Below are 19,731 nucleotides of genomic sequence, written 5' to 3' on the forward strand. Positions count from 1 at the left end.
AGCAAAATGTAGTAATACTTCAGATTGGCTGGTTACATTGAAATCAAGATAGTGATGGTAGATAAATTATTGGGCAGTTTAGTTTGGTATTTATTCAGTAGGCTGATTTTAGAAAGCTAAATGGGATCAGACCTACTAAATACTTGGTTGGGAAGCCAACCCAAAATAGGGTGTGGGGAGGAATGAGTTTGGGAAGGAAAGAAGGAAGATAAGATAAGATAACTTTTATTGTCATTTTTTTACTATAAGTACACTGGCACACATTAAAAGTGAAATAAATATATATATAAATATATATATATATATATATATATATATATATATATATATATATATATATATATATATATATATACATACATACACATACATACATACATACACATACATACATACATACATACATATACATACAAATACATAACACACATATACACATGCACACACACACACACACACACACACACACACAGACACAGAGAGAGAGAGAGAGAGAGAGAGAGAATCACTGCCCATTTTGAATATATTGTGGAAAGGAAGAAAGAGTATTGGATATATATGCACAAATCTGTGTGAAAAACACTGCAAAGAAATAGGATTATAAAAAAAACAGTTTCCAATCTTTGCAGTTATAGATGAGAGAGAGAAAGAGAGATGAGAAACAGAGAGGAGAAAGAGAAAGAGAGATGAGAAAGAGAGAGGGAGAAAGAAGAGACACACTTAGAGAGATATCTGTTTAAAAGAAAATAGAAAAATGGCTCTTTGAGTGTTTAAAGTTGAAGACCCTGAATTAGGCAAACACCATGGTCGTTAAGTGAACTTTGTGGTCATTAAGCAAACATTGGTTGCTAAACAAGTTCATTTTTCACAATGGGCATTTTTAAATGGAAACCAGAAGGAATTGTTTCAAACTGGCAAAAAACATAGAAAACCTCAGTCACAAGACTGTGTGAGATACTGTAACTGGTCATAAGTGTGTGTGTGTGTGTGTGTGTGTGTGTGTGTGTGTGTCTGTGTGTGTGCATGTGTGTATGGCTGTCAAAACACCAAAAACAGGTCAAGTAGCTCTGGAAAGTCAATCGTAAATTAGAACACTTGCTAAGCAACTGGCCATTAAGCAAGGACCTCTTATATTTGGTTTACCAGTCACATGCCCATCTCAGCCACATGGCCACCTAGCCACGCTCACCTAGTCACATGACCACTAAGTCACACCCAGTCAGCAAGCCACCCCACCCAGTCACATGACCACCAAGCCACACTCACAAATTAGGCCATGCCTATAGAACCAGTTGTTAAGAAATTTGAATCCCACCCCTGGTCATATGTGATATGTGATCAGTTAAAACTATTTCTTTCTTTTAGAATTGTAAGGTTCAATTGTCCAAAATCTGCGTTGAAGATAGCCATACATTCTAATTTATGTCTTTTAAACAGGAAATCAATAATCAATATATAGATCACAGATTTTAATGCACGGCAAGCTGAATTATGGCAACTGGACTTCTTTTCTTTTGGTTTGAAATGTTTTTCTGTTTACCTAGATAGCTTCTTCAGTCTGAGCAAGTTGGCTAGGGAGACGCCCATATATGTTCTCTAGGGTAGCTTAATTTGTCACCTAATCTGAATAGACTTCTCAGGTGAGTAAGTGAGAGATGTTAAGAGCCATTGCTTGCATGCATGCATGAATGAATGAATGAATGAATGAATGTGCAAAGAGGTACAAGGATAGTTTGCTCAGATATAGTTGTCCATTCTACAGTTCTCCTGAATGACAATCTGCTATTGATAATTTTGGAATTCATTGTTGGAATGTATTTCCATGCAATTACTACAGTAGTATTCAGACAGTAGATGGCAGTATTTACAAGTTTGGATCTATGGTATATACTCTATACTTTTTTGTTCTGAGTAGTTTCCTGTTTCCTGTCATAGGTACATAGTTAAGTGGTAAAGCACATGTAGATTGTACTCTTTGTTTACTTTCTGATATTTTATATAAATTTTGTGATAGTTTATATAAATAAATTCTAATAAAGAGAACTCAATATGAAGTGTTTTCTTCTTTTTACAACTAACCCCCCAAAAATCAAAATTGTGATAAATGTGTCTGCTCCACATAGGTTATTCAAAGGGCTTCTGAGTTGCCCCCTTTCCAGAGAAATAAATAGAACTTCAGTTCTGATTACATTAAAACGTACTTAACTTTCTTTTTGATTTTAGGATAATCAGCATGAGATTTTTATAATCCAGTCAAACTTCTAATAACACCCACCATCTGTTGCACTATCTGCCATGTTCTTAAAGGCAGCACAGACATTAAACCAGAGAAAAGGTTCCATTTGCTAGCAGAGTAAGGAGAGTAAGGAAAGGAGATTCCTCATAAGTACTGGCTTATAATTAGCCCCATGTCTATTCCAATGACAGAAAAGGTATTTTTGTTTTTTTGTTTTACAAAGGCTTTCCATTCAGTATAAAAGAATATCGTATTAGGATTTCAGAGTTAGGGTTAGGGTTATGATGGGGTTCTGATCAAAAATAGGATTTCATTCTAAGCAAAAACATGACCATACATAATGCATCTATGCCAAGGTCAACAGCCAATCTACACTTAGTTTAGACAATTTCCATTCTAAATCAGAAAGGTTTACCACATTTTTCAACTACTGGTTCAAAAGAGAAAAGGTCTTTAATTTCTGGAAAATATATATCATGTAAACCTGAAAGCATTCCTCCACTTTTTCTTCTAAATGCATATATACTTCCCATTTTAACTGAGAAGTCTAACCATTACATCATTAAAAATAGCAGCACTTGGCAAGTTTTGCAAATGGATCCAATCAAACTACAGTTTCCAAATAGAGAGTTCTTTGTTCAGTGACTGACTGGGTAGTTATTCAGAAACATAATAGTGTGATTTTGTGTTAGCAAACGCTAATGCATGGTATTTTACAGTTCCCATGTTGAGCTGTTGTCTGAAGTCTTTTATGTGTATGTTTTAGTCTATTTATATACCTCAAATGCACTCCATTTAAACTTTTGCCATCCCTAGATATAAAAGACATGCAGAGATTTTGTCTTAATCCTCACCACAAGTGTTCCCAATTCATTTTATTCATCTTTTGTACAACTGATAATCACAATATTTTTATATCCATGCCAGCCAGGCAGTTTGAAAGTATTCATACATGTGTATTCATAGAATAATACATCAATCCAATGAACACAACAAGTTCAGTAATTTATTGTAATATGGCCAAGAGATGGAGCTCCTTTTTCTGATGTGACATTCAGCTGTTTCCAGACTGGCAGCGAAAGTCATAACCAGAAACATTAGTTAAACTGCTAGGTTTATATAAGAAACAGGCCTAGGTTGCAGCTGGATTGGTAAGCTTGATTTAGTCTTGTCTACAAGGCGTTAATGCATACCTATGCTATGAAGAGGTTGGTTGGATAATCAAAAGCTGCCAATGGTTGCAAGCAGTCTGATGGACACACCTCCCGATCTCATCTGTGCATTGTGTGAAGGCGCACATCCTGCATCAGAGGTGGTATTCAGACTGTTCTCACCTCCTCAGGAGAACTGGTAATGATAATTTGGTGTGGGTCGCCGAACAGGTAGCCACTTCTGGCTGGTCATGCCCCCGAACCGGTTCCTGGTCACAGCTTGCTCACTTGCCCCACCCTATGCTTGCTCCGCCCAGTCACTCCACACTGGGTCCTCGTGGCTTAACCTGCTTTCCCACAAGGTACCTGGCCCTATGTCCCAACTGAGCAGCTCTGATCTTCCTGCTGAAAGGTAAGTCAGCGAGTCATGCTAGCCCCCCACCCCACCCCCCAGTGTCCCTGGAGCATGCCTTCCCTTTCCCTACCATCCCCTGAGCTTGCCAAGGGCCCCCGACCATTTCTGGGCCCTCTTGGCTTGCTTTGTTGCTGGTGTGACCTAGCTAGCACGTGTGTGTGTGCGTGCATGTATGTGTTTGCGTGCGAGAGAGAGAGGGCTGGAGTCGGGGGGCGTCACTGATTTCTTCCTTTTCCTCTGCCTGCTGCTTCCTGGAGGTCGTCCTAGATCAGCCGTGTGTGTGCGTGTGTGTGTAACAATGCTATCATGTTTCTCCCTAGTTCTTCTTCTCTCTGCTGGTAGATGCTTCTTTTCTTCTTTTGGGTTCCTTTTTCTACAACAGGGGTGGGCAAACTTTTTGGCTCCGGGGCCACATTGACTTTTAAAATTTGACAGACGGGCCGGGTCAGCACAAGATTTTTTGGGAATTGCCCCCCCACCCTCCCCCTCCTCCTTCCCCTCCCCTCGGAGGCCCCCTGAATCAGGAGTTGCTACCGCCGGCGCAGCTCCGCGTGGCTCCAGTCCCGCGTTGCCTCGGGAAGGGAAAGGCAAAAAGGAAGAGCCACGGTGGCGCTTTGCAATGGCAGCAGCGGCATCGGAGGCTCAGGCTCAGCGGCTCCTGGTTTTGCCTTTCCCTTCCCAAGGCAACGCGGGACTGGAGCCATGCGAAGCTGCGCCTGCGGTAGCAATTCCTGACAGCCCCAACCGGACACCTGAGCGGAGCCCGGGCGGAGGGAAAGCAGTGGGCGTTCCCTGGGCGGTGACCTCAGCCCCACCACCAGGGAAGCGGCTGCCCAGCTCTGTGTTGTGTGTGCGATTTTATGGCGCGCGGTACGGGGTGTCTTTTGGACGGCCCCAATTTTTTTTTCAGAGGGGAATATTTTTTTCAGAGGCGGCTGTATTAAAATGACCAATGGGCCGGATGTGTCCCGTGGGCCATAGTTTGCCCACCCCTGCTCTACAAACTATGGAAATTGGATGGTTAAAAAAAAATCAGGCTTTATCTTTGTGAGTGCATTTGTATTTCTGCATTTGTATGCATGTGAAAGAAATTCCCCCTCGCATTCTGTTGCAACTCCTTTCCCCTGCTCCTTTCATAACCTCAGTCCGTCCCTGATAAACAAGCTAGCTGGTTAGAGTGTTCCCTCCTCCTCTCTTCAGATTAAACTCTCTTCTAAACTATTCAGCCTCTAAACTACTCGGCTGAAATTGACGACGTTTTTCTTTTGACGAGGCTATCTCTTCTCCCATCCACAATCATGCTGCTGTTGGGCAAGGATTCCACGGAGCCCGACAGTTTCATTATTTATCATGTGTTGATATTTTACACTGTCACTACACTACATCTAGAGTGATTTTACTGCTTTTCTTTTGCCCAGGGCTACCACATATTTTTCAGGTATTTACATCAATGTCTAGTCCAGAGGATGAATATGTATGTGTTTATTTTGTACATCAGGTTGCATAAGTCCAGCTTAATATGCTATTCCTCATATGTGATATTTTGTATACATACAGAGAAAGATCTTATGATCTTTGACTTGGACTTGCTGTCAAACATCAGCCATAATAATTACTGTTTTGAACAATATGCAGGTTGTATTACATGAATGGCTATTTTATATATGAAATTATGAAATAAATTTGAGTAGAGATCCTGGGAAAGTGTCAGAATAACAGAATAACACTTAGGGGGACCTTGGGATGAACCCTATACCATTCCAGTCTTTTCTTAAACCTTCCAGTGACTGAGCACCCAGAACTTCTGGAGACAGGCAGTTCCACTGATTAATTTTTCTCACTGTCAGAAAGTTTCTCCTTAGTTTTAGGTTGTTTCTCTCTTTGTTCAGTTTCCATCCATTGCTTCTTGTTTGTGTTCTGTTTCTTTGGAAAATATATTGCCTCCACTTCTTTGTGGCAGTCCTTAAAAGCCTGTTGCCTATCACACTCTTGGGCAAAGCATGTGAGCCATTTTCTCTTTTCAGTGGTCCATGAAAGTACATCTATAGTATGTAGATAAAGTCAAAAAAGGTGAGCAACATTTTTACAGAACTATAGATAAGTTGAGGCTGGGTGACAAGGAATGGCTGGGGGCCAGGTGAGGCACCCCTTGATATGAGTGACATTGAGTTGGCCACGCCCACCCAGTCACATGACTACCAAGCATGCCCACTCAGTCACATGACCACCAAGCCATGCCCACCCAGTCACATGACCACTAAGTCACGCCCACCCAGTCACATGATCACCAAGCCACACCCACCAAATAAGCCATGCCCACAGAGCCGGTAGTAAAAAAAAATTAATTCCACCACTGTCCTGTATGCTGATTGTTTGACCTGACTTTCTGTTGGGAAGCAGGCAGAAAGCAAGGCACATTGTTATTTGAGCAAATCCTAGCCAGAATGTTAACATTTGTAGAAATATAAATGTAGTAATAGCAATAGCACTTAGGCTTCTTTACAGTGCTTTACAGCCCTCTTTAAGCTGTTTACAGAATCAGCATATTGCTAACAATGTGGGTCCAATTTTACAACTTCGGAAGTATAGAAGGCTGAATCAATCTTGAGTCTGGTGAGATTTGAACTGCCAAATTACAAGCAGCTGGCAGCAGAAGTAGCCTGCAGTACTGCACTCTAACCCCTGCACCACAATGGCTCATAAATGTAACAGGTATACAACTGTCTCTGAATGACATATGCAATGCATACATTCTCTGACATGCAGCAACACAAGTCTGAAAGAAGCCGTAACCTTGGAGATGCTGGCAACCCCACACATTCTTTCTTCGGGCTACTGTAGCTACGCAAGGTTAACCATAAAACGATGTCCTTGAACAAGCTATTGGTCTGAATATATAAGCTAACTAGCCCTATGCTAGAAGCAATGGAGATCTTCAAATAATATAAATGCAGTCAGCTCAACCTGGATGAAAGTTAAGGATTTGCTTGCTATTTTTCAACAATTGCTTTTAAACTTTAACTTTTTAAATCTGAGGGACTTTTCAGGAGAACCATTTATAGCTTTGAGGTTGATTTTTTTTTAAAAAAAAATCTGATTATTCACAGCTTGCTAATTTGTAATTGGACTTTTGTAGCTTGAAAACCTCCAGATTTCAGGGGGAACTAATTTATTTTTCTTTCGGTTAATTATGGTATTCACACTTAAAACAGCTGAGTGAGATGACTTCTAATGGGCATGGGCATTGTTCTGGAACTAATAAAATATATTATTGATCACTTAATGAAAACCACCATGTTCACTCAATTTGACTGTGACTGGCATAGAGACAACAGCTTCTTCTGATTTCATATGGAGGATCACTCCCAATTTTGCTTCTATTACTGTGGAGTAAGAGTGTTTTTAAATTAAATTTGGGGTTACCCACAGGGCACTAAGTTCAGTAGATCAATTAATACATCATATCTTCCCACCCACACAGGTCCACCTACTGGTTCTCATTTAGCTTAAGATAATAACAATTAATTACAATTGAGTTTATTCAAAGTTAGAGCAGGCAGTTCCTCAATAGGTGAACAAAATGTAACACTTTGTCTTGTGAAAGTGCATGGCTTGAAACTCTTTTCCCTGTTTAATTTTGTTCATGCAACAGTTTAAATATTCTGGCATGATTTAAAAAAGAATCAAAGCTCTCTATCATGGAGGATAAACTACTAACACTTATTTAATTAAAATAAGGGTACAATTTTTAAAATGGCAAAAGCCATTTTAATTGAATTAGGTCCATTTTAGCTGCAGCTGTGACAAGAATATAATAATTATTAATTAGTTTCTTTCTTCATTGTTTCTATTTTATTTTTCTATTTTTTGTTTAAGTTGTACAAGACAGCATGTAAACCAACTTCCTACCAATTTTATCCACACTAGAATTGATTATTTTAGTTTGAGGCATAAAGACAAAAGCTAGCCTTTGTAAAATTTTCTTTCTTCCTTTCTTTTCTTAGGGTGAAAAAAGTGTTGTGTGGGAGATGTTCAGCTAAACAGGAAAATGCTACTACATACAAATAATCCTCATTTAGTAACTGTTTTGTTTAGTGACTGATTACAGTCACTAATGGCAGTAATTAAAAATAACTTGATGACCAATCCTTGCTTTACAACCTTTGCTGTTCTGTCAAGCAAAGGAAATCCGAAGCAAAATTGTATGCAGTTTAGTTTCACTTAGTTACTGCTTCATGTAACAATCAATGGTCCCAAATCTAATTGTTGTAGCTATATTTGAACATACAAATATCTAGAGAAATTAATCAGTAGCAAATCAATTATTTTCCTTTTTTGATAATATGATTTTGATGGTACAGTTCATGGAGCATTGAGTTCATGGAGCATTGAGCTGCTATTACTTTAAGTTTCTTGCAAATGCAAACAAATCCACAGTTTCCTTATTTACCTTTTTGGTTATAATTGGTCTTTCTCTTATGGATATTCTCCATTTTCATTACAAATATTTGCTTTCTAAAAAGCAGAATCTTGGGCTTCTCCAATATGGAAAGGGAAAGATCCAATCAAAGACTTCTTTACATGGTACATAGTTGAACTATGGAATTCACTGTCCTGAAATATGACACAATATATAAATACCATAGGGAAAACTGCAAGAAACAATTTGCTACTGCATTTATATCCTGTCTATGGACTTCCCATAGTCACCGGGTTTGATGAGAACACAAATGCTAGACTATGCAAAACAGAATCACATTTGGATTCATTTCACCATGCTGGTAATATGGCAAGAAACAACCAGATGGTCAAAGCCACATGTTTGATAAAGTTCCATGAAAATCAACTATTTTGTGGAGTAATATCTACATATGGATTGCAGGTGAAGTAGCTCAGGGCAACTTGTTGGAAAAGCTGTCCTTCAATTTGATGAGTAACTTGACAGATGAGTCCTTCCGAACATATTGTCATGAGGTATGTCATGGGACTTGCAATACCTTGGAACCAGGGATGGGCTGCTGGGAGTTTGCAGGGTTTCAGGAGAGCTCCTAGCTAAGATTCTGTGGAGTTTGGAGAACCTTCAAATCCCACTCCTGACTGGCCCTGACCACCCTGCCCCGCCCCTCCCAGGAATCCCCAAGCAGAACATTTTGGATGCAGGTAAGTGCAGGGCACACACAGAAGGTCAGGGAAGGCAAAAAAAGGGCCTCCTGGAAATTCAGGAAGGCCAGAAATGGGCCCATTTCTGGCATCCACAGAGCCTCCAGAGCTCAGGGAGGCCATTTTTGCCCTCCTGGAGGCTCTAGGAAAGCCTCCAGAGCCTGTGGACGGCAAAAATGGCCCCTTGCCATGGTGCAGGAAACTGACTAGACCATGCCCACTATGGCCACACCTATCCAGCAACCGGGCAGAGAACCCTTTGCTAAAAAAATTTGAATCCTACTCCTGCTTGGAACATATAATGTACAAGATTTCAGAGATGTTCAGAGAGTAATTCTTTTAGTGCATACTTCGAAACCAGTTAGATTTTTCTTGAGTAATTCATTAGACTTAAAGGAATGGTTTCAAAATAACACTCAATGTTTTAAAACTGTATTTTTAAAAAGTGTTTAAAGGAAAACCAGCATTTTGGAATGAATTTCATCTTTATTTCTTTTTTCAAGAACTAGTTTCAGGAAGTTTCTATGTAACATTAATGAAATGGGGAAGGGAATAAACCAGGTCATTTGAGAACATGAATTGTGTTTGGTCTGGCTAGTAAAACATTATGCATAAAGAAGAAGCACTATACCAAAAGAGAAAAAGAGGGAAAAAACACAAACTTTTATACATAATTTTTTATTTATAAAATTAAGCTGAAACACTGAAAGATTGTCATTACTTTTCTTGGCAGCTAGAGGGAGATGGATACTTTATAAACAAATGGCAAGTTTCATTTATTAACATGCCTAATAAAAAGAATTAAGAAACGTAGATTCAGTATTAACTGAAATTGCAAGTTATTGTCAAATAGGGGTGTGTGTGTGTGTTTGTACAGGAAAGTATATAAACTTTTTTTTAATTTCACTTGCATTCACTTGCATTCTAAAATTCCAAATGAAGGAAGATTGAAACAATATAATTTCCTGAATGAAAAACTGATTGAATGGTCTTGCAGAATGGATAGAAAAATAATAAATAAATCCATAAAAATATACAAGTACAGGTATTAATAATAAGCTTTACTGATGCAATAGAAGGTGAAGATGTGGTGGATATGAGTTATTTGTAAAAATAATGAAGGCAGAATACAAATGAATAAATACATTTAAAAAAAAAAACTTCCCAAAATCTAATTTCTTTATATAGCAGAAAGCTATACATATTCACTCAGAAGTAAGCAAAAGATTGGCCTGTTGTGGAATAATCTAACTTAAAAAATTATCAAAATAAAAGGACATCACATGTACATGTGTCAACTTTTTAGAGATACAAATTAAGAAATAATATAATAAAATAGAATGCAAAACATCTCATCATGATGAGAAATTGTGTTTACTTTAGGAATTCTTTGTGGTAACCTGAACCTATATGCTACCCATCACTATTCATATTTTAATTTTGCAATGACATTCACCAGACCTGGATGGGAGTTACTATATACATCTCCAGTGATGGATTCTTCTGTTCTGATTTCTCCCACATATGCTGGGAGAGCAAGTTCTAGTCAGTTTCTTTCTGTGGACAGGTTCTCAAGGTGTGTTTTCCAAGCAGTCATACATTTGGAAAGGACCTTCAGGCTAATTTCTTCTCACCCCCTGCTCTGCAGGATTTTCTTGCACCCAATGACAATTATCAAAATGTCTCTTTGGTCCATTGGTTCATTGTTGGGAGAAATTTTCACCACAAATGGCTAGGCTACCTGAACCACTGAGTGTTAAATGAGGGCATAGAGATGGACCCAGCCAAAGTGCAAGCCATCCTAGGCTGGCAGCCGCCTCGTACCCACAGGCAGCTACAAAGTTTCCTAGGATTTGCAAACATTTACCGGCAATTCATTCCCCCCTTTGTGAAAATTGTCAAACCCATGACAGACCTCCTAAAGACAGGGGGCCCAGGGACGAAGTCCTGCCCGGGACAACCCATACAGTAAAACCTAACTTCCCACAAGGCATTCAAAACACTAAAAGAATTTTTTTTGCAAAGGAACCTGGGCTGAAGCATCCTGACCCCAAACAACCCTTCATCATCCAAGCAGATGTGGCAGTGGGAGCAGTGCTACTCCAAAGAAATAGCCAAGGAAAATTACAGCCCCGTGCCTACACCTCTTGTAAACTCACAGACACAGAGAGGCGATGGGTTGCATGAGAAAGAGAGGCAGTAAGATGGGCACTGCTAATCTGTCTCCACCTACTAGAAGTGGGGGAGAAACTGTTTGAAGTCTGGACTGACCACAAAAATCTGGAGACCCTTAGGACCCCAGAGAAACTATTTCCCAAACAAGTCCTCTGGGCTCAATATTTCAACCGATTCAATTCTGTGCTGAAACACATCCCAGGGAGGAGGAATTTCTCCCACATACCCCAGTACAAATGCAAATGGGAGGAGGTAGTAGATTCCATCATCCCCCATATACAAGAAGCAGCCCAACAATGCTGCAACTGGCAAGAGCGACCCACAAATGATCTAAACAAAAAACTGAAAACTGAACTGCTAGCAGGCCTCTGGTTCTGTGACAACCAACACAATTTGACAAAAAGGCACAACCTAGCATGGAAGATGATAGACTATATGTTCTGTATTTGCATTCTTGTAGACTCACATTCCGATTGGTCCGCCCGGACCGCAATGTGATTGGCTTACTGAACTCCTGGGATTGGAGCGCTAAGAATCTACCGCGATTGGCCGAGCCGATCGCGGGAAATTCAAAGCGCTGCCATTGGCCGCCGAGCTGCCGGCCGGCTGTATAAAGCCAAGCAGCTCACAAGCCTTTGCTGTCCTTGTTCTCAAGCTATAATAAAGAGCTGAATGTTCACTATCGTGTCTCGCCTCTGTATGTGACCCGATCCACCGATCTAACACTGGCGATGAAGGTGGGATCGTGAGGTGAGGACCCAACCAGCACGTGGCAAATGGCGCGCAACGACCCACAAGATGGCCAGCAGCACCCTGCTACCCGCTCCGTTCAACCCAGCCACCGAGGACTGGGAATCGTACACCGATCGCTTCCAGATGTTCCTGGAATGCAGCAATCTCAAAGACGCCAACGGGCAGAGGAAACGGGCCGTGTTCCTAACGCACTGTGGCCCCGCGGTGTTCAAGATGGCCAAGGTGCTGGCCAAGCCCGCCGACTTAAAAGAAATGGACTGGGCTGACCTCGAGCCCATCTTGCGCCGCCATTATACCCCTGCCGTGCCCATACTCATCCGCAGGCACGATTTCTACCGGCGAGATCAGCTCGAGAGTGAAACCATAGGCGACTTCGTGGCCCAGCTACGGAACCTAGGAGGTCTATGCGGGTTCGCCGACCTGGCTGAGGCGCTACGTGACCGAGTCGTCCTCGGACTCAGAGACCCCATGCTGCAGAGCTGGCTGATGGCCAAAGGCGACATCTCCCTCACCGACGCCCTCGCCAAGGCAACTGCAGCCGAGGCCACCCGCCAATCAGCAGCCCGGATGCGGCAAGCGAACACAACCGAATGGCCGCCAAACAACGAAGCGACCCTGGCACCAGCGAAGCCTGGAGAAGCCAGCCGGTGAGAAACAACCACACATCATGGCGACATCGACTCCCAATCCGACACCGAGGATGAGGAAGAGGAGATCCATCGGCTAAAGGCTGAGCGCAACCGGCGGGACCGAAGGGGACGTAAGTCGGGATTCCATTGAGCCGGCTGCAGCGGCGATCACCCCCGTTCCGAATGCCATTTCCTTGACGCCATCTGCCGGCATTGCGAGAAGTGGGGGCACATTGCCAAGGTGTGCCGGAACAAGAAAAACTACAGCCCACAACGACAAGGCAACAGCCCCCGACAACGAGACAGCACCCCCCCAGGCACCGAGACCGCCAAACCAAGAGCCGGTGGAGCCACGACGGCCACAGCAGATGACTCAGCGAAGCACAGTGGCGCGAAGAAACCCACCAGATGGTCGTCATCAGTCACTCATCGACCATGGACGCCCGAAAGGTACACGTGGAGGTGAGCAACGAGGACCAGCCCTGCGAGATGGAAGTGGACTCTGGGTCCTACCTCTCCATGGTCTCTTGGCACACAATCAAGCGCCTAGTACCAACCATCTGCCGCAATGAGCTAGATGACCAAAAACTAATCCTGAAGGACTACCAGGGAAACCGCATCCCTGTGGCCGGCATCAGACATTTCAAAGTCACCTTCAAAAATGACACCGAGGTATTGCCACTCACAGTTGTGGACAAAGACCGCCCCAGCTTGCTCGGTCTGCAATGATTCTCCCTGCTGGGAATAGAGGTGACGGGCATCCACCACACAGACGAGGCCAACTGGGAAGCGACACTCATGAGGGACTTCCAGGAGGTCTTCGATGACTCTCTAGGCAAGTACCGAGGGCCCCCTATCTCCTTCAACCTTAACCCTAACGTTGCCCCAATCTGCCTCAAGCCATGGCGAGTGCCATTCGCGCTCAAGCCGAAAATCGACGAGCAACTAGACAAGCTTGTTGCACAAGGGGTTTTAGAGCCAATCAACCATGCCCACTGGGAAATGCCCATAGTCACCCCCATCAAACCCGATGGCTCCATAAGAATCTGCGGTGGCTATAAGGCCACCCTCAATCACGCGCTACAGCAAAGTGCCTACCCCGTCCCAGTAGTACAGCACCTTCTGCACTCACTGGGGAGTGGCCGGGTCTTCGCAAAACTCGACCTGGCGCAAGCCTATCAGCAACTGCTGGTCGATGCTGAGACAGCCGAAGTGCAAACGATTGTCACACACCGGGGGCCTTCCGATGCAACCGACTCCAATTTGGAGTCAGCGTCTCCCCAGGAGTCTTCCAAAACCTCATGGAAAGACTCCTCCAGGGAATAAAAGGAGTGGTCCCCTATTTTGATGACGTGCTGGTTGCAGCCGCCAACAAGGAACAATTGGAAACCCGTTTAAGGGCGGTGCTTAACAAATTCAAAGACGCCGGCCTTAAAGTCAAAAGAAACAAATGCCAACTCTGCACCGAGAGGGTCGAATTCCTGGGGTACCTCCTAGACCGGCACAGAATACACCCAACCGGAAAGAAACTCAGAGCCATCAAAGAAGCCCCCACACCAACAAACAAGGCGGAACTACAGGCATTCTTGGGACTGCTTAACTTTTACAATGTTTTCCTACCCCAGAAGGTGACTGTGGTGGAACCCCTGCACCGGCTACTCGATAAAGCAGCCACCTGGACCTGGGGGAAGCGGGAGGAGACTGCATTCCAACAGACAAAAAACCTGCTAACATCAGACGCAGTCCTAATCCAGTATAGTGAGACCCTGCTGCTTATGGTGACATGCGACGCATTGCCCTTTGGCATCGGAGCAGTCCTCAGCCACACCCTACCCAATGGGAAGGAAACACCCATCGCCTTCTTCTCAAGAACGCTGGCCAGACCAGAAAGAAGTTACAGCCAGCTGGACAAAGAAGCCCTCACCATCGTCGCCGGAGTGAAAAGTTTCCACGAGTACCTTTACGGTAGGACCTTTTCGATCATTACGGACCACAAACCCTTACTCGGAATACTTGCAGGGAACAAAGCCACCCCAAACATCCTGTCACCCTGGATGACAAGGTGGTCTGAGTTCCTTGCCGCTTACTCGTATGAACTGTCACACCGGCCCAGCAAGAATATTCCGCACGCAGACGCACTAATCCAGTCACCACTACCAGACTTAGATGACGACCCAGCGCCCACAACAACGACCCTGCAAATAGAGACTCTACCCAGCCCGCTCTTAACCGCGCCAGACATTGCCCATGAAACAAATAAAGACAAATGGCTGGTGCAGGTATTGAGTTGGGTAGAGAGGGGGTGGCCGGAAAATGAGGGCAGCGAACAGTTCAAAGCTTTCTGAAACTGCCAAACCGAGCTGTTCACACAAAGGGGGTGCATATACCAGAGACACTACAGGGTAGAGTACTGGCAATGCTACATGAGGGGCACCCGGGCGTTGTCAAGATGAAAGCCCTGGCCAGAAGTTACGCTTGGTGGCCAGGGATGGACAAGCAAATCGAGACATGGGTCGCCGGGTGCAACAGGTGCCAAGAGACGAGATCCACCCCCCCCCGTCGCTCCAGTCCTGGAATGGGAAACCCCAGAGGACCGTGGTCGTGGATACACATTCCTCATCACCATGGACGCCTACTCCTACTGGCTGGAGGTAAGCACCATGAGGGCAACAACAACAGAAGCGGTCATCAATAAGCTTAACAGACTCTTTGCGACACATGGGCTACCAGATGTCTTAGTGTCGGACAACGGCCCGCAGTTCACGGCACTGACATTTGAAAGATACCTGGCCGAACGGGGCATCAGACACGCCCTAACCTCGACGGCTCACCCGGCGGCGAACAGATGGAATGGATGGTCCAATACACAAAGAAAACCATCCAGAAAATTGAAACCGGCGACATTCAAGAAAAGATAAACAGAATGCTTCTCATACAGCACATCACGCCCAGCATGACCACAAACAAAAGCCCAGCTGAGTTACTGATGGACAGGAAATTGAGGTCACCGCTGGACCGGCTACACCCCACCTACAACCCGGAGAAACCCCCAGATTCCACCAGCCGGCACCGGGCATTCAACACCGGGGACACAGTCTATGCAAAGAACTTCACGGGAGACCCATTCTGGGTACCTGCGCAAATAACACAGGTAACCAGCCCCTGGTCATACAGACTCCAAACAACAGATGGAAGAAGCTGGAAGAGGCACATCGACCAGCTACAGTCCAGGCTAGCCGTCAACACCCCCGACGCCTCGACAACGACAACCACAGAAAGCAGAGAGGGAGGGGGAATCTCAACAACCAAGCAGGGGAACGACAAAAGGCCGGAAACGCCAGCAGCACACCCCCAACGCAAGACGAACACCCCCACCAAAAGACAGCAACGTCCAAATAAACCAACCATACTCACCAGCAGACCTCGAGCTGTCGCAGACAGGAGCTTCACCTGGAAGGAACAGCCAAGCCAGCTCAACCAGCCCAGAAAGACCAGGCGGGAGCAGCAGGGACCGCAGCTCGACTGACCCAGGTAGTCCGGGTGGGAGCTGCAGCAGCAGGCCCGGCTCACCTTTCCAGGTGGTTCCATCAACAGGGTTGAGAGCGACGCGGAGCCCGTCCGAACCGGCCGATGATCACACACAGACTGAGCCGCGCAGGTCAACTAGACAGGTACGAAGCCCCACCTACCCGCGCGACTACGTCACGACGCTGCGTCGGACGAAACCATGAAGGGAGGGGTGTTCTGTATTTGCATTCTTGTAGACTCGCATTCCGATTGGTCCACCCGGACCGCAACGTGATTGGCTTACTGAACTCCTGGGATTGGAGCGCTAAGAATCTACCGCAATTGGCCAAGCCGATCGCGGGAGATTCAAAGCGCTGCCATTGGCCGCCGAGCCGCCAGCCGGCTGTATAAAGCCAAGCGGCTCGCAAGCCTTTGCTGTCCTTGTTCTCAAGCTATAATAAAGAGCTGAATGTTCACTATCGTGTCTCGCCTCTGTATGTGACCCGATCCACCGATCTAACACTATATGTCCCAGAGTCCCTATGTACCCTAATCCTCCAAAGGAGCCACAGTGTCAAATTGGCAGGCCACTTTGGGTTCCTAAAGACTTTATACTTAGCACGGAGGCAATTTGACAGGTATTATTTTCATTGTGTTCATTGCTCTTTAGCTGGAAGTGGTAACTGCCAAAGTGTTATCAATTTCATTCCAGTACTTATACAGTACAGGGACCAAAGAAACTGAAATCAGAAAAAGCCAGGGAAACATCCCATGAATGAAAATCCTAAAACAGAAAACAAGAAGTGTGGGTAATTAAAAAAAAATATGATCATAAAAGCCTAGTTCAGCACAATACCATTGGGGGGAAAAAAGAAATCCAAGAAGAAACCAGTGTGGCTACACAAAAATCTCTCTCATAAACTGGAAGACAAAAAGGACAAGTACAAAAATGGAAAGAGGGACACATAAGTAAGGCAGAATATCAGCAGATAGTCTGAAACTGTAAAGTGAAACTGTCAGGAAAGCAAGAGCTCAGAATAAACAAAAACTTGCAACGAAAGTCAAAGATAATTTTTAAAAAGTTTGTTTCAACATATAAATAACACACAAAAAAGTCAAGGAAATAGTCGATTCACTAAAGAGAAAAGATGGTAAAGAAGTAACAGACAGTAGAGCAAAAGCAGAGCTGCTTAATTTATTCTTTGTATCAGTCTTCATGCAAAAAAAATGCCCTATTAGCAGTAGTGGGTTCCTACCTTGGTCACTACAGGCTCGGTGGGTGATTGCACATGCACGTGCACCCCTAACATGCATGTGCGCGTGTGCACCTAATATGCCAATCAGCTGAGAGAATGAAGAAATGAAGAACTAGGAGCGACCCTCGTACTCGCCCATGCACTTGTCGCTTCTTTTATCCTCTCAGCTGATCATCGGAGGAACCAGTTTGGCCGAACCGGTAGTTATTTTTACTACCGCCACTGCCCTATAGCCCAAAATACCAAAAATATCACTGTAATAGAAAGACTAGAAATAAAGAATAATAATAATAATAATATGAGCAAGAAAATTGTAAGATAACACCTGTCTGATTTTGATGAATATAAATCATGGTGACCTGATGGATTACAGGAGCAGGCAGATGTTATCTTAGAACCATTGTACCATATCTTTCAAAAATCCTGCAGCACTAGAAAACTAACTGAAGATTGGAAAAGAGCTGATATGGTCACCATCTTTTAAAAAGTGGGGGGGAACCAGGCCCAAACTAATCAGCCTAATATCAATACCTGGGAAGATACTGGAACAAATAATCAAAAAACAGATCTGCGAACATATAGAAACAAATAAAGTTATAACTAGAAGCCAACATGGTTCTTTTTTAAAAAAAACAACGGATAATCTCAAATGAATCTTATTTTATTTTTTGACAAAGTGATCAAATTAGTAGACCAGCAAAATACTGTGGACATAGTGTACTTGGATTTCAGTAAGGCATTTGACAAAGTAGACCACAACCTCCTTTTTGGTAAGCTAGACAAATATAGGATCGAAAGCATCATCACCAGATGGATTTATAACTGGCTGACAAACTGTGTGCAATGTGAAGTCCTTAATGGTACTATATCTACATGGAAGGAAGCAATTGGCACCACAAGGTTTCATTTTAGGCCCAGCACTCTTCAATATTTTATACATGCTTTATATAAGGAAATAGAAGGGGAACTCACCAAATTTGCAGATAACACTTAGCTGGCAGGAATAGGCAACACCCCAGAAGACAAAGTCAAGATCCAAAAAAATATTGACAAACTTGAGAAATGGGCCTATCCAACAAAATGGAATTTAATGTGGAGAAAAGCCAGGTTTTACACAGACAGGAAAAACCAAAGGTATAATTAGATAATCAACAAAATCTGGCTCAAAAACATTAACTGTTCAAGGGACCTTGGATTTCTAGTGGACAATCATTTAAATATGACCCAGCAATGTGCAGCAGCTGTAAGAAAAGGTAATTCAATCTTTGGCTGTATAAATAGTGGCATAGAATCAAAAATCACTTGAAGTATTAGTAGTGCTTTATAAAACCTGGAATACTGTACACCTTGAATACTGTATCCAGTTTTGGTTATCACGTTAGAAGAAAGATGTTGAGACTTTTGAAAAAGTGCAGAGAAGAGCAACTGAGATGATTAAAGCCTGGAGAGTTAAACATATGGAGAATAGTTGCAGGAGAAAAGGGCTAGGGGTGGCATGATAGCAATATATAAGATGAGAGGATCAACTTATTTTCCAAAGTACCTGAGGACAGAACAAGAAATAATGGATAAAAACTAATAAAGGAGAGAAGCAACCTAGAATTAAGGAGAGCTTTCCTAACAGTGAGGACAATTAACCAGTGGAACAGCTTGCCTTCAGAAGTTGTGGCTGCTTTATTACTACAGGTTTTAAAGAAAGAAACTGGACATCCATTGTCTGAAATTGTATAGGGTCTCATGGTTGAGCATGGGGTTGGACTAGAAGACCCCCAAGGTACCTTCCAGCTATATTCTGAATTCTGAAAAAAAAAATGTCTTCTTCCAGTAATTGGCTTTGCTTGGCCCATCAGGAGAGTTTTCAATATGCCAAAATTATACTGGATAGGAAAACTGGGAGGTATCCACACTAGTACAGAAAGGAGAAAGGTGGGTTGGACTGGAGGACCTCCAGGGTCCCTTTTATGTTATTGTGTTATTCTTTTTATGATTACTCATCTCCATTCTGTCAAGCCCAACAAAGTCCAGAATGGTGTAGGATTTCCTGCCATAGGCAGGGGCTGGACTAGAAAACCTCCAAGATCCTTTCCAACCTTATTATTCTATGTTCTATTTCTTTTCTTTATAATTGTCAAGATGAAGTTTGGAAGTTGCTTGCTTCTTGATTGTATTCCTTTGCATCAATATGCAGACAACTCTCCCCTTATCCCTTTACTAGTGGTACCCAGATTTCCATCCCCCTTGCTTTTAGGTCATTTCCATGAGATCAATAATAAAAATAAAATAAAAAGAGAGGTACATTATTTCACCAATAGACTACTTTGGGGAGAAAAATCCACCATTTCACTAGTGCAGCAGTCTGGGTAAATTTCCATAGAGAACAGTGATCCATGACCACTGGATAAGGATCATGCCAGCTGCAGAACATCGACTGAAGCAAAGACACTGCAAA

At 43.3% G+C, this 19,731-nt stretch overlaps 1 long non-coding RNA gene across 1 annotated transcript in view; it reads left to right on the forward strand.

The window, feature by feature from the left end:
- Positions 1–3,780: 3,780 nt before the first annotated feature.
- LOC148123962 (uncharacterized) overlaps positions 3,781–19,731 on the forward strand; it is a 99,118-nt gene continuing 83,167 nt past the window's right edge. Inside the window, exon 1 of the long non-coding RNA XR_015740448.1 lies at positions 3,781–3,799. This is a non-coding gene — a long non-coding RNA (uncharacterized LOC148123962). The remainder of the gene's footprint in view (positions 3,800–19,731) is intronic.

This window comes from Pseudonaja textilis, chromosome Z (genome assembly GCF_049901715.1).
Source record: "Pseudonaja textilis isolate UNSWEBS1 chromosome Z, rPseTex1.2, whole genome shotgun sequence".
Lineage (NCBI taxonomy): Eukaryota > Metazoa > Chordata > Lepidosauria > Squamata > Elapidae > Pseudonaja > Pseudonaja textilis.